The sequence below is a fragment of the Pelobates fuscus genome, chromosome 1 (genome assembly GCF_036172605.1).
Source record: "Pelobates fuscus isolate aPelFus1 chromosome 1, aPelFus1.pri, whole genome shotgun sequence".
Classification (NCBI taxonomy): Eukaryota; Metazoa; Chordata; class Amphibia; order Anura; family Pelobatidae; genus Pelobates; species Pelobates fuscus.
Window position 1 is genome coordinate 479,004,858 of NC_086317.1, and position 24,391 is coordinate 479,029,248.

The window sequence follows — 24,391 nt, forward strand, 5'->3', positions numbered from 1 at the left end:
GTTTTCATATCGACATCAGAAGGTCCCCATAATGCAAACAGAAAAGAATAAAATGGAATTGAATAAAATAGAATTTCATCATATTAGTGTTAGTGTACAATCATTGTAGATAAGTTTGTTTCGTTCTTTGTACATACAGTGTTATTTCTAGCCCATATCTGATTTGGTCTAAGGCATAATAGGATCAGGATTTTGTATTCCCACAGCTAATATTGGTCTATCAGGACCTGAATGCTATCCATTAGTATGTTAAAATCTCCTGCTCTATAACATTACTGAGCAATTCATACCATATATAGGGTTGTATGTTTTAATCACACTTCTCTTATTTACATATTAAAAGTATATAATGTTGTCTAAATGTATAAGAAAAACAAGCTTATTACGGGGGCAACAGAAAAAGGGGGAGGTTTGTGCAAGAGGTGATGGTGGCAAAGGGAAAGATTCTGGAGTCACTGGCCAAAAATATGCATATTAAATATACATATTTAAAATAAAATAAAATATACAAAATAAATAAATAAATAAATAAATAAATAAATAAAATAAAAATAAAAATAAAAATATATGGTTATAGGTATAAAATTTATAAAAAATTGTTATAGAAAAAATTATTATAGAAAAAATTATAAATTATAAATTATAAAAAACAAATCAAATCAAAATCCACATTTAATCCTAGTGGTTGTAAAGTTTTGAGCCTATGTATCCAGAATCCCTCCCTCTGTCTAAGTTTGGTGGTAATGTCCCCTCCCCTTGCATCCAAAACAACTTGTTCAATGACAATCCAGGACAGACTATGTGTTCTGAAGCTGGGACACTGATTACAGTGTGTGGGGACTGAATGGTTCTGAACCCCCTTCCTTATATTATTCAAATGCTCCAAAAAACGTATTTTGGCTTTCCGTCCGGTTCTCCCCACATACTGTGCCCCACAGCCACACATGAGTAAATATACCACATTGGTGGATACGCATGTTATATTGCCTTTGATTTTAAATTCTTCTCGGTGGTTGTGCTTTTAAAGGTTTCAATATGGCTTGGTCTCAATTTGCAGGCTTTACATTGCCCACAGGTATAAAAACCCTTTCTACTGTTATGTCTTCCAGTTTTATTAGGTAATTTAAAGAAACTAGGTGTGAGATGTGTCGAGAGGTTTCTCCCTTTCCTATATATAACTTTGGGAATATTTGGTATTCTACGTCCCAAAAATTCATCAAGCTGAAGGATGGACCAATGTTTTTTAAAGATTTTGTTGATATGAAACGCTTTTGAGTTAAACTGCGTGTTAAAAGAGTACTCAAAGGGATTTCTTTTGTTAATTAGTGGTTTGGATCTATCAACCAAAAGGTCCCCCCTATTGGTATTCCTGATTCTTTTTGCCTCTGCCTTTAGATGCTCTTCTCTGTACCCTTTTTCTACAAACTTTTTAATCAAAAGGTCTGCTTGCTCTTCATATAGTTTTTCATTCGTGCAGTTCCGTCTCAGCCTAGTGAATTGGCTTTTGGGGACTCCTGAGAGCCATTTGGGGTGGTGTCCACTATTTGATTGAATGAAACTATTTACATCTGTGGGCTTAAAAAAGGTCTTGGTTTTTATTACTGAATCTTCAATAAAGATTGTCAGGTCCAGAAAATCTATGCTTATTGGATTGTAAATTGGTGTAAACACCAGGGACAACATGTTGTTGTTGAGATAGGAGAAAAAATCATCAAGTTGTTCATCAGACCCTTTCCAGATTACAAGGATATCATCAATGTACCGACGCCAGAGCACCAGGTTTGCCCCAAATGGACTGTCAGTCCAAATGAATGAACGTTCCCAGCTGTCCATGAAGATGTTTGCATAACTGGGGGCAAACCTGGTGCCCATAGCCGTACCCTTGACTTGCAGAAAGAAATCATCATTGAACATAAAAAAATTGTGTGTCAAAATAAACTCAATTGATTCAAGTAAAAATGACCTGAATTTGGGATCCAATGTTTCATCTCCATTTTTATTTTTATTTTATTTATTTATTTATTTATTTTGTATATTTTATTTTATTTTAAATATGTATATTTAATATGCATATTTTTGGCCAGTGACTCCAGAATCTTTCCCTTTGCCACCATCACCTCTTGCACAAACCTCCCCCTTTTTCTGTTGCCCCCGTAATAAGCTTGTTTTTCTTATACATTTAGACAACATTATATACTTTTAATATGTAAATAAGAGAAGTGTGATTAAAACATACAACCCTATATATGGTATGAATTGCTCAGTAATGTTATAGAGCAGGGGATTTTAACATACTAATGGATAGCATTCAGGTCCTGATAGACCAATATTAGCTGTGGGAATACAAAATCCTGATCCTATTATGCCTTAGACCAAATCAGATATGGGCTAGAAATGTCAGGGTACCTGAGGCCTCTACCTCTAAGGGAGGTAGAGATTTGGTGGTTTGCCCGTCCAGGCGAGCTGTTTCCTTCGTTCCTCGCGGTTCATCCAGTCACTTAAACACCGGCCGCGAGGAATCCACGTCCTTTTCTAGCAGGACGCTCAATACGTGACGTCATGACGCTATCACGAGCGACCTGTCACTCAAGTGTCCGATATCCAATCGGTACTTGTCAGAGGCGTGATTACCATCCAGAGCCAGGGTATTTAAGCTTACTTCTCTCTTCAGCTCATTGCCCTGTCGTGGTTCTAGCTTGTCTAGTCACTCAGTGCTCTGGTATTCTAGTTTACTCTATTTGGTTTTGACTCGGCTTGTTGTACTACCCTGCTTCTCTGTTCTCCCTTGACCCGGCTTGTCTCTCGCTTATCTGTCTTCCCGTTCCCTCGACCTCGGCTTGTCTCTGACTATTCTCTATTACTCTCGGTACGTTAGTCCGGCCATTCTAAGGCCCGGTATACGTACCTTTCCACTCTTTGTACTCTGCGTGTTGGATCCCTGTCCCGATCCTGACATTACGACAGGGCCAATGGATCCTGCAGGTACAAACAGTCAGCTTGGTTCTTCTGATCCCAGGTTTGACGCCATGGAGCATAGGATGGATCAGATGGCCCTAGCACTACAGGCACTTTTGTCTCGTGCTAGTAACCCACCTGAGGAGACACATACTCCTTCTATTTCTCCTGCAGTCTCAGGTCTAGAGGTAGCCACTGTAGGTGCTTCTTCCCGTATTACCCCACCAGTACGTTATGGCGGGTCACCGGAGAAGTGCCGTGGTTTTCTGAACCAGATCAGCATCCATTTCGAATTACAACCCCGCTCTTATCCTACAGATAGAGCGAAGGTTGGATTTGTTATTACTTTACTCATTGAGAAAGCTCTGAGATGGGCCAATCCTTTATGGGAGAATGATAATCCACTAGTCTATAATTATAATGCCTTTGTAGCTGCGTTTAGAAGAACTTTTGACCCTCCTGGTAGAAAGGTCAATGCAGCTAGATTACTGTTGCGCCTTAGACAGGACAATCGAACACTTGTGGACTATGCACTAGAGTTCAGGTCCTTGGCGGCAGAAGTTAAGTGGAACGAACAGGCTTATATAGATGTGTTTCTGAATGGGTTATCAGATGTAATTCTTGACGAGGTCGCTACTAGAGAACTCCCTGAGAATTTGGAGGATTTAATTTCTTTTATATCTCGTATTGATGAACGCATAAGAGAGAGGCAGAACACTCGAGATAGGACCCGTAGACCCTCCTTTAAACCAGCACCTACCTTTCAAAATTCTGAGTTCGAGGACTTACGTATTTCTGAACCTATGCAGATAGGCAGTACTCATCTCACAGAGAGAGAGAGACAGTACAGAAGAAGGGAGGGTTTATGTATGTATTGTGGAGTCAGAGGACATTTACGCCTAAATTGTCCTAATCGTTCGGGAAACGCTCGCACCTAAGTTTCTCTAGAGGACAGGCCTTGGGTGTTTCTACTTTGTCCTCTATTCACAACTACAAAGAGTTCAGGCTTCTGTTACCCGTTTCTTTGAGGTGGGAGAAGGGAGTAGTAAAGACTATGGCACTAATCGATTCTGGAGCTGCTGAGAGCTTTATAGATCAGGGTTTTGTTGCCAAGCATGCTATCCCATCCCAGTTAAAAGAGACACCACTGGCTGTTGAGGCCATCGATGGTAGACCGTTACTTGAGCCTGTTATTTTCCATGAGACCATACCGATTAACTTAACTGTTGGCATCCTACATAAAGAGGATATATCCTTAATGCTCATTTCTTCTCCGTCTATTCCCATAGTCCTGGGGTACTCCTGGTTGAGGAGACACAACCCTATTATTAATTGGGAGTCAGGGGAGATAGTTTCGTGGGGAAAGAATTGTCAAGAGAAATGCTTGCGGAAGGTCTTACCTCTCGGATTAACTAACACATCGACTACCTCTGACAATCCTACAGAGACACAAATTCCGCCTCAGTATCTAGATTTAAAGGCAGTATTTGACAAAAAGAAAGCCGATACCTTACCCCCACACAGGTCCTTTGATTGCAAAATTAACCTACTCCCTGGTACCATGCCTCCCAGAGGTCATGTATACCCATTATCTACGAAAGAGAACTCAGTTCTAGAGGAGTATATTCACGAGAATTTAGACAAGGGATTCATCAGGAGGTCCTCCTCCCCTGCCGGGGCTGGATTTTTTTTTGTTAAAAAGAAAGATGGTTCTTTGAGACCTTGTATTGATTATCGAGGCTTGAATAAGATAACCATTAAAAATGCCTACCCGATTCCCTTGATCACCGAACTCTTCGATCGTTTGAAGGGCTCTACAATTTTCACCAAGTTAGACCTCAGAGGGGCATATAACTTGGTGAGAATCCAGCAGGGACATGAGTGGATGACGGCATTCAATACTCGCTATGGTCACTATGAATATACGGTTATGCCTTTTGGGTTATGCAATGCACCAGCGGTATTCCAAGATCTGATTAATGAGGTTCTTAGGGAATTTCAGCAAGAGTGCGTCATTGTATACCTAGATGATATACTTATACATTCTAGTGAGATTGAGACTCATCACAAGCAAGTCAGGAGGGTTTTGCACAAGCTTCTTCAGCATGGTTTGTACTGCAAGTTGGAGAAATGTAGCTTTGATCAAACCCAGGTAACCTTTCTCGGCTATGTGATCTCTGGGGAGGGATTTAAGATGGATCCGGATAAACTCCAGTCCATTCTAGAGTGGCCTTTACCCAAAGGTCTTAAAGCCGTACAGAGATTTATTGGTTTTTCCAATTATTATAGGCGCTTTATTAAGGGCTATTCTTCAATTATCGCACCTATCACTAATATGACCAAACAGGGGGCTGATACTAAGAATTGGACTACTGAAGCTCTTCTTGCGTTCAAAACTCTCAAGGAGCTTTTCGCTTCCGCTCCAATTTTAGTTCACCCCGACACTTCCCTGCCTTTTCTGCTTGAGGTAGACGCATCAGAGACTGGTTTAGGTGCTGTCCTATCTCAAAGGTTGGGTGTTGATAAACCATTACATCCATGTGGATTTTTCTCTAAAAAATTGTCCGGTACTGAGAGCAGATATGACATTGGTGACAGAGAATTACTAGCGGTCATCAAAGCTTTGAAAGAGTGGAGACATTTATTGGAAGGTACTTTACATCCTGTTACCATTCTAACAGACCACAAAAATTTGTCTTATATCGGAGAGGCCAAGCGTCTGTCCTCCAGGCAGGCTCGTTGGTCATTGTTTCTTACCCATTTCAATTACGTTCTGACTTACAGACCTGGCTCAAAGAATTCTAAAGCCGATGCGCTATCTCGCCAATTTGAGCCTTCTGCTTCAGTTGAACCACTTGTGTCCTCCATTGTACCCAAATGCAATATTATTGCTAATACCAGTCTTAAAATTCATTCTCCGCTACTTGACCAGATCTTGAAGTCACAACATCTAGCTCCCGGAAACACTCCTGAGGGAAGAAACTTTGTTCCTCCTGAACTTCAACTGGAGCTCTTACAATGTTTTCACGAAAGTAAGATAGCTGGCCATCCTGGTATTCGCAAGACATACTCTCTGATATCCAAGGATTTCTGGTGGCCTTCACTTCGAAAAGATATTGAGGAGTTCGTCGCAGCTTGTGAGACTTGTGCCAAGACTAAACTACCTCATGCTTCTCCATGTGGCCTGTTACACCCCTTGGACGTTCCTGAGAAACCTTGGTCCTGTTTGTCCATAGACTTTATCGTTGATTTACCTGCTTCCAAGAGACATACTGTTATTCTCACGGTAGTGGATAGATTTACTAAGATGGCTCATTTCGTACCATTACCTAAACTTCCGACTTCTCCTGAATTGGCGGAGATTTTTGCGAGAGAGGTTTTTCGCCTACATGGGATTCCTTCGGAGATTGTTTCTGATAGAGGTTCTCAATTTGTCTCACGTTTCTGGAGATCCTTTTGTTCTCAAATGGGTATCAAATTGAACTTCTCCTCTGCCTATCACCCTCAGTCTAACGGAGCTGCTGAACGTACTAATCAAAAGATCGAACAGTATCTACGTTGCTTTGTTTCCGAACACCAGGACGATTGGGTCGGTCTGATTCCTTGGGCGGAGTTCGCACACAATAACCTTGTTTGTGATTCAACTCGCTCTAGCCCTTTCTTCATGAACTATGGCTTTCATCCTTCGATTTTTCCTTCGGTTTCCTCTTCTCAGGGGATACCGTCGGTTGATGATCATGTCGCCAACCTGAAGAGATTATGGGATCAGACTCGGCAAATTCTATTACATAGTTCTTCGTTGTTCAAGAAACACGCTGACAAGCATAGAAGAGCGGCTCCTGTTTTTGTTCCTGGGGATAGGGTATGGTTGAGTACTAAGAATATTCGCCTAAAAGTCCCATCTATGAAGTTTGCTCCTCGCTACATAGGTCCTTACAGGATTCTCACTCGTATCAACCCGGTTGCGTATCGCCTTGCTCTGCCACCTGCCTTACGCATTCCTAACTCTTTTCATGTCTCCTTGTTGAAACCTCTTATTTGCAACAAATTCTCCTCTAAGGTTTCCTCTCCTCGTCCTGTTCAGGTGGAGGGTCGGGAGGAGTACGAGGTCAGCTCCATCATTGATTCCAGAATTTCAAGGGGAAAATTGCAATATCTGGTCAACTGGAGGGGATATGGTCCTGAGGAGAGGAGTTGGGTACCTCAGGAGGACGTTCATGCGTCTCGCCTTCGCAGAGCATTTCACCTCCGTTTCCCATCTCGCCCCGGTTCCTTCCGCCCGGTGGGCGTATCTGAGAGGGGGGGTACTGTCAGGGTACCTGAGGCCTCTACCTCTAAGGGAGGTAGAGATTTGGTGGTTTGCCCGTCCAGGCGAGCTGTTTCCTTCGTTCCTCGCGGTTCATCCAGTCACTTAAACACCGGCCGCGAGGAATCCACGTCCTTTTCTAGCAGGACGCTCAATACGTGACGTCATGACGCTATCACGAGCGACCTGTCACTCAAGTGTCCGATATCCAATCGGTACTTGTCAGAGGCGTGATTACCATCCAGAGCCAGGGTATTTAAGCTTACTTCTCTCTTCAGCTCATTGCCCTGTCGTGGTTCTAGCTTGTCTAGTCACTCAGTGCTCTGGTATTCTAGTTTACTCTATTTGGTTTTGACTCGGCTTGTTGTACTACCCTGCTTCTCTGTTCTCCCTTGACCCGGCTTGTCTCTCGCTTATCTGTCTTCCCGTTCCCTCGACCTCGGCTTGTCTCTGACTATTCTCTATTACTCTCGGTACGTTAGTCCGGCCATTCTAAGGCCCGGTATACGTACCTTTCCACTCTTTGTACTCTGCGTGTTGGATCCCTGTCCCGATCCTGACAGAAATAACACTGTATGTACAAAGAACGAAACAAACTTATCTACAATGATTGTACACTAACACTAATATGATGAAATTCTATTTTATTCAATTCCATTTTATTCTTTTCTGTTTGCATTATGGGGACCTTCTGATGTCGATATGAAAACCGGATGAAGTGGAACGCACGTGCGTTCCAGTGACGCACGTCCGCTCAGATGAGGAGGAAGTGGATGCTTCCGGGTCTATGGAACGCACGTGCGTTCCACAAGCAGGATCCGGAACTCCATATATGGAGCGAATGAACAAACCGACACACAGCTGATCGGTTTTTCGAAAATTGGATTGAAATACCGGCGGGGAGACCTATATAAGGAAGTTGAAGCCCCCAGAGGGATTGAAGCACTACTCCTGAGGAAGTCTGGTGACCCAGACGAAACGCGTAGAGACTTGAGACTTTTTATTTGATTGGCATTTTATTATTTTATAACTGTATATCTGTTTTGCCTGCCTGACCTCTTTATAAGGACGTTTTGGCCCCACATTGATGGAAGAAAACAGAATCATTTTGATGAGCCTTTTTACCACTACTATATTGTAAGTGTAACCATTAAAAGCTGTGATTTTACTTTTCAAACAGTGTTGCACTATGATATTTTTTATCTTTTGCATGCTTAATCTACTATCCTAATTTCGAGGAATCTGGGGAGATCCATCAATTTGATGAGCTTGAAAAATACAGATATTCTGTAAGTGTGATATAAATCCAAGGGGACACTTATGGTCTAACAATAATAAAAAGATATCTTGTATCCATTCCCCAGACACCTAATTAGTCACATTGTATATACACTAAAGCACACTTTGTTTCACTTTATCTCTCACATTATATTACTTTAAGGCAACCTAATGTTTGTCCTCTTTTTATTGGTGTATTTAGCACCCATTTGTAGTCACTACTCCATTTTCCTGTACTTGGTTACTAGTAATGGCTGATTTCCTGGGAGGCCATAAGCTTTCCTAAAGAGATGGATTTAAGGCATTTCTTAAATGATTGAAGACTAGGAGAGAGTCTGATGGCGGTAGGCAGGCTATTTCATAGGAAGGGAGCCGCCCGCGAGAAGTCCTGCAAGCGTGAGTTGGCCGTATGGGTGTGAGCAGCGGACAGGAGAAGGTCACGGCAGAGCGGAGAGACTGAGAAGGGGCATACCTATGGATCTGTGAAGAGATATAAAAGGAGAATTGTTCAGTGCTTTATATATATGGGTTAGCACTTTGAATTGACTCCTATAGGATACAAGAAGCCAATGTAAGGACTGACAGAGGTGTGAGGTGTGAGAGAACCGACTAGAGAGGAAAATCAGTCTGGCAGCAGCATTCATTACAGACTGTAGCGGGGCAATACGGCTATTGGGAAGACCAATTAGGAGAGAGTTACAATAATCCATGCGGGAAATTACTAGAGCATGGACAAGCTCCTTGGTAGTATCTTGCGTAAGAACTATGTTTTTAGGATGGAATCTACAGGATTTGGCAACATACTGGATGTGAGTCTCAAAGGTGAGGCCAGAATCAAGTATGGAGCCAAGACAGCGCGCTTGCAATGATGGACTTATGTGGATACCACTAACTTGAAGGGAGAGGAGGAAAGACGCGGAGCTTAGTTTTGAGCGATTGAGTTTCAGAAAGCGGGTGGACATCTAGTCAGAGATGGAAGAAAGGCAAGCTTTCCGCATTGCAGGACGGCAGGGGAAAGGTCCAGGGAGGAGAGATATATCTGTGTGTCATCAGCATACGGGTAGTAGTGGAATCCAAATGAGGTAATAAGTGTGCCAAGAGAGGCAGTATAACGAGAAATTAGAAGGGGACAAAGTACAGAGCCCTGGGGGACTCCAACAGAGACAGGACAAAGGGAGGAAGTATCATTAGAAAAGGAGACACTGAATGAGCGTTGGGAGAGATAAGAGGAAAACACGAGAGGACAAAGTCACCGAGACAGAGTGATTGAAGAGAAGAAGGAGAGCATGATCAACTGTGTCAAAGGCAGCCAAGAGGTCAAGAAAAATTAGTATGGAATAGGGGCCTTTGGATTTAGCTGCAAATAGGTCGTTAGTAACTTTGATAAGAGCAGTCTCAGTAGAGTGGAGAGGGCGGAAGCCAGATTGAAGTGGGTCAAGGAGAGAGTTGGAATTGAGACATATGGGTAAATACAAGTCTTTCCAGAAGCTTTGAAGAAAAAGGGAGCAGGGATATCGAACGATAGTTAGAGTGGGAGGACGGGTCAAGAGATTTTTTTTTATGATAGGTACTACAGTGGCATGTTTAAGGTCAGCAGGGACAACGCCAGAAGAGAGAGAGACTGCTCTCTCTATTCTGGCGTTGTCCCTGCTGACCTTAAACATGCCACTGTAGTACCTATCATAAAAAAAAAAAAAAAACATCTCTTGACCCGTCCTCCCACTCTAACTAGATGTGTGTTAAGGAAGGTACAAGACAAGGGAGAGAGATCTGATAAGAAACGAAGTAAATCAGTTGGGAAATTTACACATTGCAAAATTATCTCAAAAAAGATCTAATACCGAGAGTAGCATCAGCCAGTCAAATTGAACAGACAGAAGGAATTGAAGGAGGCTGAGACCGCATGCTCTAAAAAAATTAATGAATATAATTTGTAAATGCGAGCTCTGAAACCTACGACTTTGCAACAAGTGCTAGATAAAGTGCAAATATTTAGGAGTGACCCTTCATTTAATACAAATAAGGTGAGATTAAAAAATCATTTGGATAAGATAAAAAAATGATTTGGATAGATTTACCAATTAAGAACAAAAAACATCAGAAGCTCTTACGACATAACTAAGACTATAAGTCAGTATGTGTCTACCATAGGTTTAAACATACCACCAGACTAAACTCTGATCATTACGCTACATCGGAATATGACACGTCAGACATGGACTAAGACCTACCACAGTCACAAGAACTCCCCACAACGATCGCCCCACCCAAAAGCATCCTGAAAAAAAAGGGTTTTATTTTTTAGGGCTGATACAACCAGAGGAGTTTGAGGGACCGCAAACAAGACAGAGGTCCAGAATAGGGAGAAGGCGGACATTTTAGGCTCTAAACCATCCAGTTTTAGAGCTATCCATCTGTCCCCACTAACACTATCCCATGTTTGAGTTGACATAAGATATCCACTTATTTTCCACACACTAGCTCTTCACAAATATAATTTCACATGTAATGCAAATAAGGCCAAAACTATGGGCCTAACAGTATGAGACTATGACTAAATAAATACAGTAAAAAAGGCTGCGCACAAATATAAAATCCAATGGTTAAACGAAAAAGGAGAGAATTAGTCCAGCTATTGTGTCCTTACAAGTGTCCTTGGATGTTGAGGTCTTCTACTTGTATAGTGGTATCACTTGATATGAAAGATAAAAAGGAACAAGGAACAACCAATGGTGTAGTACGTAAAATTCAGGTATAGGCGTGAAAAGTAATAGTATAAAACTCACATTTACCAGAGCTAATGTCCAGCTCTGGAGTGAAGTGCGTACAGCGGTTTAATCCCCGCTTATGGGATATAAGGCAGGTTCCTCTCCGTGAGTGGTTTTCAATTCTCGGGATAAAAAGAAGAAACAGCCAATAGTGCTCACTGTATGGCAATATGAATAAGAATAATTAAAAAAAAATTGTACTTACAAAATAAGAGCAGACACACTGCTCTTTGATGACAGCTTGGGTGGATTGATCCCCACCTAAGGATTTCTTTGGGTACAGGAAACTTCCAGGAGTATTCAAGGTTTTTTATAAAACCAGTAAAAAATGATGAAAATAACAATAAAAAGCCAGGGTAAAATAGAAGTTATGTGTCTTGGAATAAATAAGCTTGGTTGAGTAGAAAAGGGTAGTATTCAACAGGTTAGTAAATTCACAGGAGCCAGGGACAGAAGTCTTTTCAGATTGACCATTAACTTCAATTGAAAAGTCCACTTGTAAGGACACAATAGCTGGACTAATTCTCTCCTTTTTCGTTTAACCATTGGATTTTATATTTGTGCGCAGCCTTTTTTACTGTATTTATTTATCTTATTTTAAAGGGTTTGAGGGATTCCCTTTTTTTAAGGTTGCTGCCAAAAGTTATCTAGCGCTGTCTTATTCTTTTTATTTATTATGAGACTATGACTGCTTACAAACTCTGCTGGATCTTATGGATCTCAGCAGAGGCACAATCAGCCCCAATCTACCCAACATCAGTTAATGCACCCGTAGTCCCTTTGCACCAGACCCCAAAGATTTCCACAACATTAAAGTCTTTGTGAATCTGTTATGAGAAATGAATCGTTGTAGCCTAACAAAATTGATTACTAAGCATTAAAGGGAATCTGTCACATGGAGAGTTCTCTGCTTTGAGGGAAATTTAGGATAACTCTGATATTGTCACTAAACCTTCTGAGGGGTCTACATCATGGTTATGGATCAGAAGAAATATATTGATATGGCCAAAAAATTATTAAATCACCCATTTACATATCACATATTGAAACAAGAGCCTACCGTTCAATATCTTTATGAGTTGAATGTTCTGCTGTCTGGTGCCTTTGATGATAAACTGGTTAACAGGGACAAACTTAAATTTTTCTGAACCAGAGATCCATCAACTCAATTTTCTATTGACTATTTAAGGTCCACAGAAAGTTGTTGGAACCCTCAGGTAGACCAATAGTTTTAGGCACTAGTAAAAAACTGTTTAATTCAGTAGCATTATAATGGAATGAGACGGCTGTTTCATAGTTACATAGCTGAAAAGAGACTTGCGCCCATCAAGTTCAGCTTTCCTCACATTTGGTTTTTCGCGGTTGATCCAAAAGAAGGCAAAAAAGGCCTAGTTTGAAGCACTTCCAATCTTGCAACAAACTAGGAAAAAAAAATTCTTCTTGACCCCAGAATGGCAGTCAGATTTATCCTTGGATCAAGAAGCTATTACCCTACATTGAAATATTATATCCTTGAATATTCAATTTTTGCAAGTATGCATCTAGTTGCTGTTTGAACATCTGTATGGACTCTAGTTTCATTTTTACATAAAATAAAAAACATACATTTATAATACTTACCTGTCATCATCCCCCAATTTCCACACCCCCTAGATGTATACAGTCTTCTCAGGTAAAGGGAGAGTTCATACCGCACTTACTCAACCTTGGCCGATCCGGTTACGCAAACACTATCAAAAGGAGATCAGAAGAGTTCTAATTGCAAAAAAGTGCAAATTGCTAAATTGTAGAGAAAAAAACGGTATCAATAAAAGTTCTATTTGAACATATTACATTCATCCAAGTGACATCACATAATTTCATATCCATATTGTTTTACAAATGCCCAGGGTACCAAAGGTTCCTAAGGAAGAAATTCTTAGACTTATTGTAGGGAAAACATTTTGAAAAAGTTAGTAAAATTGCTTTGCCATCCGCAAAGGTATGGGAAGAGATTAAATATTAATTGTGACCAGGACCTTAGTTTGGAATGTGCAGACGAAACAGGACCCTGACCAGACAGTAAAAGATGAAACTGATAAGAGCACCTCCAACTCTGAGCACAGTGAGTCACATGGAATTATTGAAAAATCCACAGCTCCTGTAAAGAATGTAAAGCAGGGCTCTTTATTCACTATGACAAAAAAAGAAAAAACAATGACTGAACAGTAACAGCGAACTGTGAGACAAACATTTGTTGTAGGTATCTCACCAGTAAAGACATCAGATATATTGAAGGCCACAACTATGAGGTCTTGAGACAAGGTTCATGGACTCATATAATCCATGAAACCATCTAGGTTTCAAAAGAATATCTATGTACATGGGTTTTTAAGAGGGCAATAAGGGGCAAAGTATAGGAAAATTCAAAGCTCCTAAAAACAAACAAAGACCAAACAGCAACACTGAATTGTGAAGTATATAAACGTGAATATCACATCAGGCAAATCAGAAAGTCAGGAAATGTATGTGTGAGTGTGTGAGAGCAAGAAACAGCCAAATATATGGCTTGCCTCTGAATGTCTATGGCTTATTAAAGTTAAACAAGAACAAAGAATTCGGGAAGTTTGTGATAAAGACCTCCTAACATCTGTCCTTTACATAAAATACCTACCTCCCTATTATGGCAGTGTGTGTGACATTGGACTTGACCAATGATTTCTCCACTGTTGGTCAACATCACAAATGTATATATACAAAACCCCGTCTAGACATCATTCCAGTGTTGCTCCTTTTGATGTCACTGATTTCCTTGTCAAAAAACGGAAACATTCATAAGGTCACATTTATTTGTTTGAAGGCGTACAAATACCTGTAAGTACAGAGGAAGCCATAAAGTGGCTACGTTTGTAAGTGTAGTGCTTTTTATGCCACTTTTAGTGGCATATATATTTGTAAGTGCATTCTTTATTTTATTTACATGTTTGATGGTTTTACCTATGTCTGTTTTTTTTTTAATATGTTTTAAGCATTAAACATTTTTTAAAAAATGTAATTAATGGCATTTAAATGTGTCTGCTATATAATCAGGACTGGTCTATACTCTGTAACACTTTGAGAAAGCCTGAAATCTTTGGTGAAATGCATCAGTGTCCATTTCTTTTATGGTTTTCATCTTTATTTTCAATACATTTAGTTATTTTTAACCATATCTGGGCCTTCCTGATTTTATCCAGAAGATTGTACTCAGAAGATCCTGACATCATATTCCTTGGCGGGGAACATACCACCTAAGCTATAAGGAATGAGCAAAACCCATTGTTTGCCCTCCACTAGTGAGTATATCTCCTTTTATCACCTATATTTATTTTACTACAGAGAGCACTGTATATAATTTTAGTATTTTATATATGTTGAATATCCTGGTGACCCTTTGCTGCTATACTCCTGGGCACTGACAAGCGCAAATGCTGAATACCTCGAAATAGGGAGCGCATACCACACCAGCTACCGAAACAAGTATCATCCGGAAAGACTACCACACGCAAGATCAAGATATTCCACAGATCCATAATCGGGGATTATACCTCAGAGCGCATATATTTGGAGCTAATTACTAACTCCAAAAAAGTGTAAGTGATTTTCCTTTTATTTACCTCACCAACTATCTGAAAGTACTACACCATATTTAGTTTTTTTACCCCGGTTTTGCAAATTGTATTATCCTGATTGGATTTTGAGGATAATTTTAAAACTCTAATATATTGCTGTTTTTACTTTCACTCTGGATTGCGATTTTCTTTTTAAGCACATACGTGTACACCACACAGTTTTTGTTTTATATTACTTGTGTTATTACGGTTTTTGGAGTTAGCCGGTGTGTTGGTGGCATTTTAGGTTATCATTGTTATATTTTTCAATTATGAAGGCTTACTAATACCTGGAAGTACAGAGGAAATCACGAAGATCTAAGTAGTTCAAATGCTCCCCGATAAGCAAGAGATCTATGCAATAAAATGTTGGCCAAAATAATGGAGACATGCAGGTACTTCTCTGCAAAAAGAAACAGTTTGTTATTTTCCCTGGCTTTACTTGGTGCCATAGGTCAGGCTTTTAACCATACCCAAACACCATGACATACATTAACCATTGCTTTGGAGTGTTAATTGAAAAGGAGTCTTACAAACGACCCCCATCCTTTGTCAGAGTTGATGTCGCTCATTGTGTCAACGCAGGCATGTCAAAGAATATTACATAAGGGCTGTAGCACAGATCATTATGTCTCCGTCCCTTGCGGATGCCGTAGATCTCATCAAGGCGATTCTTGTAGTCGCTTTAATTGAAGCCGAAGGCTGGGATGAAGGGGAAAGTCACAAATGTCAGCGTCATGCAAAATCTTCTTCAAGAAATTAATTGCTGAAGAATGTGTGCCTTTGCCCACTGAATAATCTAAAAAGGAAACGGACATTCTAGAATCCAAAGACAAACTTGACGAACAGTAGATCCCTTACGTGATGAATGCTAGTTGTTTGCTGCTGACAATGGTGACAAAGAAAATTTATATTTTTTACCTGAAATTGTTCTTCATATCACATGGCTTTGTTATCTGCCACTCTGGACAGGACTACTGGTTCCTTTATTTAAAACGTATATTTGTCATTGTAAGTTCTGCTGGTGTTGAGGCTAAGTTTAAGAGTCTGAAACCCTGCCAATCGTTGCTGACAAGTTTCTGATCCCCCACTTAACATTTATAGAAGGACGAATGAGAATATGAACTGCAACATACAATGTATCCCAGATATCCCCACCCCCAGTCTTTGATGATACTGTCAAAGCTGAGACTGGTCCAGAAAGTCATGAGTTAATTTACCCAACAGATGTTGTGGAAAATTGGAGAGGACTTGCTGTTCCACCAAAATAACGAACAATTTGCCAGAGATTTTCTATGGGGAACAACTTCTCTTTAGGAGGGGTTATTGCATTTTGCCAGCTCTTTGGGCCATTACATTGTCTACTGTTAAAGGTCTGGTTTCTCCTGGGAAGTCTATGACAAATCTACTGTGCAAATGACATGGCAGTGGTGAATTTTCATACTAAGATCTGCCTTCATGTTGTTCTATAGACATGAGTTAGCAGCTTGTAGTTCACAATGACTGTTTCATAAGTATAAGGCAGCAGAGTACAATAACACATAACCAACCCAATAGACTGTGCATTCATATTCGGACGACACACTTGAAGAAAAGGTGGACACCCTATAAGTCAGTCCATATTACCCTATCTGCTGTCTCTGTACTGTGGGTATGATTGAACCCTGTTAGTGGAATTCATATAATTCACTCTCATTCTCTGGTTGTACCACTAGATAAGAATGAAAAAATTAGATATTAATCTAATGTTGAGAAAATGAAAATGTGATGTAAGACAACAAAAAACATGTCTTAACACCAGTTCCATTGCAGCAGTTGTGCGGTTAGCCCTGTATATTAAGAGGGAGACTATAGTGACACTTTTTCTCAACCAATCAATACAGTCCACCTGAAAACAACATTTTGTAACAGACAGCTGAACAAACTTACAATGCTGATTGCACAAATGAAAGGTCTGAAAAAAATAACCCGTGATAACACGTAATATACCGGTATACAGTGTCCGTAATTTAAAGTTACATTCGTAATGAATAGCAAAAGTCGCTTATATTGCAAACACATTTTACAAAAACATGGGGGGAAACTATAGCATATAAGCCAACACATCTTAAAATAAAGTTAATAAATAAGCGTTAATATATAAAAAACTGAAAGAGACAGAACGGATAGTTAAACGGCACAAACGTGGCAATAATCAACCAACCTGGTTTTAATTCCCTGGGCTGTATTTTGGGCTGGGTGATCTTTTGTGATCTTTACATCATTACTATTTCAGTACCTATAATAGATAGAGTGACTTTTTTTTTTAAATGTGAGAAACAGGTGCATACACAACCCTATGTGATAATAATATTTCATATTAATTAAGTATGATTGATTGATCACTATTGAGCAACTCACACATTTATAGATAGTTAAGATGACACCGGTAAGCATATACGCACACATATCACATATTACTAGATGCAGGCTTGAAGGCTTTATGCCACAGTTATTAAGAGCTGACACAGCACTACAGCTGTTTACTAAGCTGACACAGCACTATAAGCCGACACAGCAATTCAGCAGTTTGAGAAACTTATGTTGCCATCAAAAAACTTATGTTGCCATCTCTAGAACAGTACAAAGAAAGCTTGTAGATAAGCGATAGTTAACCGCACAAAACTTGGCATGAGTTCTGGTGGTCCTGAACAGTCTGACCAACTGCCAGGTCCATCCAGCTGCTTTTATCAAGGTCTTTTGATGGGCTGCACTGATAAGGAACTACTGACTGTCTTTGAAGACAGGTATATAAGATTAAGGGAATCTTGCGCTCACTTGGAGAACTATCCACCTGTTATGCGGACGCTTGTTACTGGTTTCTGCTGTTCCCAGAAGAGAGGGTCTCTCCGAGTGACTACCTGAGTTCTCCCCAGTCATATGTGGCAAGGAGACAACCAAGCTTACTAATGGTGATGTATACTTAAGCTGATATATCTAGATACTAAGATGTTTGAAGTAAATGCATGCAACTACTTAAATGAGAGTAAAACTTACTTTGCTTAGATCCCTTTGTGGATAATAAAGTGTAGTGTGAATTCTTATATTCAACTTGGTCTCTGTGTGATTTCTCTTTCCTATAACTCAATGTACTCTATCCGAGCTGGGTTGTGTGCCCGCCAATATCACTATAAACCTTATTAGGTATTGATTATTACTTTTTGGATATTGGTGCTTCATGCATTTACTGATTAGGCAAATCAGTAAGGTTTAGGCAAAATTGGAATCAACTTGTGTGCCGGGTTACATGATTTCCCCTGAAAAAAACTGACTGTTAGAGCTAAAAAAACAAATCAGCACAAATAAATATTTTAACGGCACAAATGAATAGTTTATTTGTTTTAAAATGTAATAATGTGGGGTGCAAGGCAGGCAGAGGTTGATCATATATAATGAGCCATCTTTTCAAAATAATGCGGCCACAGACAATCATCACAAATACAGCACAAACAAATAGTAGAGCTGCTTTTAAATTATTTGCTTTTAATAACACAGATTGTAAAGTGGGAGGGGTTTGATCAAATATAATGCTTGATATCTCCGAAACCAAACAGGCACAATGTCTTTAGGTCCAACAGTACATCTACCCATTCATAATACATGTCTCCACAGCCAACTACACATCTTCCCATTCCCAATGTATGTCTCCATATTCAGCAGTACACCTCTACCACCCCAATACATGTTTCCACATCCAACAGTACATATGAGTGTTGTCAGCATACATATGGTAATGAAATCCAAAAGAGCTAATAAGTTTACCATGTGGGGCAGTATAAATAGAAAACAACAGAGCAGAGGGTCAAGAACAGAGCTTTGGGAGCCTTCAGCTGAGATGGATAGTGGGGATGAGGTGGTGCTAGGAAATGCGATGTTAAATGTGTGTTGGGAGAGATAAGATGAGAACCAGGAAAGGCCAGCGCTGGCCAAGGATCCAGACTGTTTAATGAATGAGCAAGTGATACATTAAATTGTTTTGGAAATTCACATCTCTTTTAGATTATAGAATTAAATCTACAAGTTTGCATTGGAACAAGCCTGAGCATGAACCATCAGATCTCTTGGAAGGCCCACATCATGGGATCAGACCAACATTTAAATCAAAGTTGACTGCATTTTCTATGTGAAAATATAATCTTAATTCCCTGGAGAGGTTTTATTTATGTTCAACCATCTCTCCCTGGAGCCTATTTCAGGACACATTTTCCCAAATATATTTGGCATTGCTCCATATTCTCCATGTACATAAATAACACTATATTCTTCCCATAAACATTTTGAAAACTAATTTAGAAATATGTGGGAACTCTCTATAAACAGCAAATGCAGCTAAACCATAGCTGTTCACTGTTCTGATAGATATGAGAGGCTTAGTGGAGATATCATCAGTGGCTATAGTGGGTAAATGAAAAAGGGGGAGAAGTCTGATGAGAGTTGATATTTGATAAGACAGATTTTAGGAACGCACACAACTCTACGGCAATGCTGGCATCTTTAGATTTTTACTCAGGATAAATAAATCAAAAAGAGATATTTGCTATCTGCTCTATGGTCTGAAACGTTCATATTCAGCCACTGCCTCACAGACACTTGAGTTAACAGTTTTTTTTAATGCTTATTTTATGTCGTACCGTAGTAGGTGTTGATAAAGCTCCTGATCAGTCTGAATCCTGAGAAGCCAGATATTAGGAATGAATCTGGTTATTGTTCCACCAGGAATATCCCTCCATGTACTAATGTCCCTGTTGGACCCATATGAAATGTGACCAGCAGTGACTTTTTATGAGATGTTTAAATACACAAGGGATAAGGGCCACTAAAGAGCTACAACAAAAACCAGCTCTACTTTTTGTGATGGCTTACATATTGTCCACTTTCATAAATGCAAGTTTTCTTAAATTTACAAATGTCCAAAAACAATAAGATTTTTTTTTTACTTCTACAGCACAGTATAGTTTTTTTTACTGAAAGCATAATTTGACAACCAATAAAACTCAATAAGATTTAAATTATTGTCATGATAATGTGTCTTACAGTAGAATACAGGATAATACCTTGAGAAATGCCTAAGCAGCCCAAGGTTGTAAAACCACCATCCACACTGCCACATTTTATTTATTATTATTATTTATATAACGCCAACAAATTCCGCGGCACTGTACAATGTGTGGACTAACAAACACGTCATTGTAACGAGACGAGTTGGACGCGCAGAAACAGAGGAATTGAGGGCCCTGCTCAATGAGTTTACATGCTAGAGGGAGTGAGGTAAAGTGACGGAAAAGGTAAGGGTAGAGAAGTAGGCTGGTAGAATAGTAGAATATTTGACAGTTATAGGAGATGAATCATACTTTCACCAATCATACCTTGATCAATGAAACGATGCAGTAAGGTGGGGAATGCTGCCAACAACATGGATGGGTCGTGCTAAGGCTGCCCCTAGTGGCCTTATGTAGAGTTGTCTCTGGGTAGGATTAACTACTGCACCAGACAGGGGTCTAGAAAAGTCTTAGAATTATTATCTCAATATTTTCCAAGGTAAACATGCTTTAACTTGAAGGGGACTTCCAGCTAAAACACTTTAAAGCCTTTTAAATTGAATGCAACAACCATTGACAGATCCCCAATTAAACGGCTCTGTAAGTAATTTAGTGAGCAATACATTCACCAGTTTCTTATTTTCCTACATCATAAAGCTGTGTTCGATTTTAAGCGTGAGGCCCCCAAAGTGTGTAAAGGGTAATATTTCAGCATTAACTAACCCATAATCCACAGATACTTCTCGTGATCAGTATTATTTTCCACGTCCATCTTATAAAGAAAATTACTTATTTTTGGCACAATGACAAGATTCAAGATAATGACAGGGAATCTTTTTATGTGGGGAAACATCTATAGTCCAATATCTATTTAAATAGTCTGGGAAACTAGATGACCTTGCTCACAGACAGAGACTCATGATCTATAACAATTACTATTAGTGATGTCCCAAACGGTTCGCTGGCGAATAGTTCCTGGCGAACATAGCATGTTCGCGTTCGCCACAGATGGCGAACATATGCGATGTTCAGTCCGCCCCCTATTCGTCATCATTGAGTAAACTTTGACCCTGTACCTCACAGTCAGCAGACACATTCCAGCCAATCAGCAGCAGACCCTCCCTCCCAGACTCTCCCACCTCCTAGACAGCATAAAATTTAGATTCATTCTGAAACTGCATTCTTTTTTTTCTTGTATTTGTGTGTTTGTGTTTATTATACATTATCCTCCATAGCCAGTAACCTGTGTTTATTATACATTATCCTCCATAGCCAGTAACCTGTGTTTATTATACATTATCCTCCATAGCCAGTAACCTGTGTTTATTATACATTATCCCCTATAGCCAGTAACCTGTGTTTATTATACATTATCCCCCCATAGCCAGTAACCTGTGTTTATTATACATTATCCCCCATAGCCAGTAACCTGTGTTTATTATACATTATCCTCCCATAGCCAGTAACCCGTTTTTATTATACATTATGCCTCCCATGGCCAGTAACCTGTGTTTATTATACATTATCCTCCCATAGCCAGTAACCTGTGTTTATTATACATTACCCCCCCATAGTAAGTAACATGTGTTTATTATACATTATCCCTCCCATAGCCAGTAAACTGTGCTTATTATACATTATCCCCTCCATAGCCAGTAACCTGTGTTTATTATACATTATCCCCCATAGCCAGTAACCTGTGTTTATATACATTATCCCCCCATAGAAAGTAACCTGTGTTTATTATACATTATCCCCCCCCCATAGCCAGTAACCTGTGTTTATTATACATTATCCTCCCCATAGCCAGTAACCTGTGTTTATTATACATTATCCCCCATAGCCAGTAACCTGTGTTTATTATACATTATCCCCCCATAGCCAGTAACCTGTGTTTATTATACATTATCCTCCCCATAGCCAGTAACCTGTGTTTATTATACATTATCCTCCCATAGCCAGTAACATTGTGTTTATTATACATTATCCTCCCATAGCCAATAACCTGTGTTTATTATACATTACCCCTCCCATAGCCAGTAACCTGTGTTTATTATACATTATCCCTCCCATAGCCAGTAAACTGTGCTTATTATACATTATCCCCCATAGCCAGTAACCTGTGTTTATATACATTATCCCCCCATAGCCAGTAACCTGTGTTTATTATACATTATCCCCCCCCCATAGCCAGTAACCTGTGTTTATTATACATTATCCTCCCCATAGCCAGTAACCTGTGTTTATTATACATTATCCCCCATAGCCAGTAACCTGTGTTTATTATACATTATCCCCCATAGCCAGTAACCTGTGTTTATTATACATTATCCTCCCCATAGCCAGTAACCTGTGTTTATTATACATTATCCTCCCATAGCCAGTAACATTGTGTTTATTATACATTATCCTCCCATAGCCAATAACCTGTGTTTATTATACATTACCCCTCCCATAGCCAGTAACCTGTGTTTATTATACATTATCCCTCCCATAGCCAGTAAACTGTGCTTATTATACATTATCCCCCCCATAGCCAGTAACCTGTGTTTATTATACATTATCCCTCCCATAGCCAGTAACCTGTGTTTATTATACATTATCCCCCCCATAGCCAGTAACCTGTGTTTATTATACATTATCCCCCATAGTCATTTATCGTTGGACCTAGGCAGCATGATGTCTTAGGCTGTCCCAGAGAGTGAGTGAGTGAGTGAATAATATAATATATATGTTCAGAAACATATTAGTAATATATGTAAATTGGGTTCATGCAAAGAGGGTGAAAAAGTATTAAAGAAATACACACCTATTGCATCAAATTTACAAAGCCAAACTTTTAAAAGCTTTCCTCATTTCTTTCTCGGGATGAGGAATATATCGGTTGTAGACTGAGGATTTCCATCTGCCCAATCTTTTAATAATATGCACTGGAGTGTCAGTGTTGAAGGAGACCGAAGCTGCCCCTATTCTAAATGAAAGACCCGAGACATGGATACAACCCAATCTTAGGAGTAGTGTTCTGATGTAGAAGATAAATTTAGCCGTAGTCAGAGGGATTCAGTGAGAGTAGTGGTGAAATGTGTGGGCATGACTGAGTGTGGGTAAGTAAGAGTAAGTAAGTATTTTAACTGGGCACTAGTTCTAGGTGGGATAAAGTGGTATAGCGGATGGATGAGTAGTTTGGTTCGTTTTAGAGGTTTGTAGAGAAAGTATATAGTGATCATGATTTTTAGCGATATCCAATATTTTTAAGGTTGTCTCAAACAAACATAAAATGCTATATAAAATTTGTGGGAATATCGAATAGTCGTATACAGTAAATCAGAGAGGGCTCAGAATATCGAACCATCAATCAGTAACCTGGATGAAGTAGGGGGTCTATCTGTTTTATTAAATACGCGGTAATATGCTTTTAATGGGATAGAACGTTAGGAAAGATGTGTGATTGGGATAAGTGGTTGTGACTGTATTTACCTTATCCTGGGACCGACCTGGCTCCTAAGCTTGAGCAGCTCGTGGCTGGATCCCTCCTGCCTCCACACAAGCCGCATGCGGCTTGATCTCCTCTTCTGACTTAGCCGCGTGCACTGACCGCAGTGATCGGTCACGTGGCCCGCCTGGCACTAAGAGCACGGCTCGAGTCACAAGCTCGCTCTTAAAGGGGCAGTGGGAGCCGAAAGTTGATTCAGGCTCCCATTGGCCCACGTCATTCCAGCACCCCCACACACGAATGTTTTGGGGGCACAATAGCTTGCATTTAAAAAAACAAACAAACTTTTTTGACTGTAATATAATAGCAGTCAGTTTCCTTCACACGTGTGCTTTTCAGGGCCTGCCAGGGCACAGTGTCACACCAGTGCAACTCATATCTGGTGTAACAGTAGTGTACAGTTTAAAAAAAAAAATACAGGGGGCTTGTTGTCACCTTTCGGGGACCCTTGGTGTTGTACATGGCTGGGTGGAGGAAGAGACCTTCAATGACATCAGTGAGGACAAGGAACGGGACATGTCTAGCTTGGTATCCAACCTTGTGCAAATGGGGAGTTTGCGGTTGTGCAAATGGACTGTTTGCGGCTGTTTGCGGTGCGTTAAACGGGGAGTTTGGTCTGTCACTGTGAAGCGGGCGTAACCCTTACACTACCTGACCAATACAACATCATACCTGATGTTTTAAAGCACGTTATTCCAAACAATTTAGGAATGTTAGGTGATTTATGCCCTTTATGGATTAAAACCAGACTCATCAACTATGCAATTTTCCATGGGAGTTTTGCCATGGATCCCCCTCCGGCATGCCACAGTCCAGGTGTTAATCCCGTTGAAACAACTTTTCCATCACTATTGTGGCCAGAAAGAGTCCCTGTGGGTTTTAAA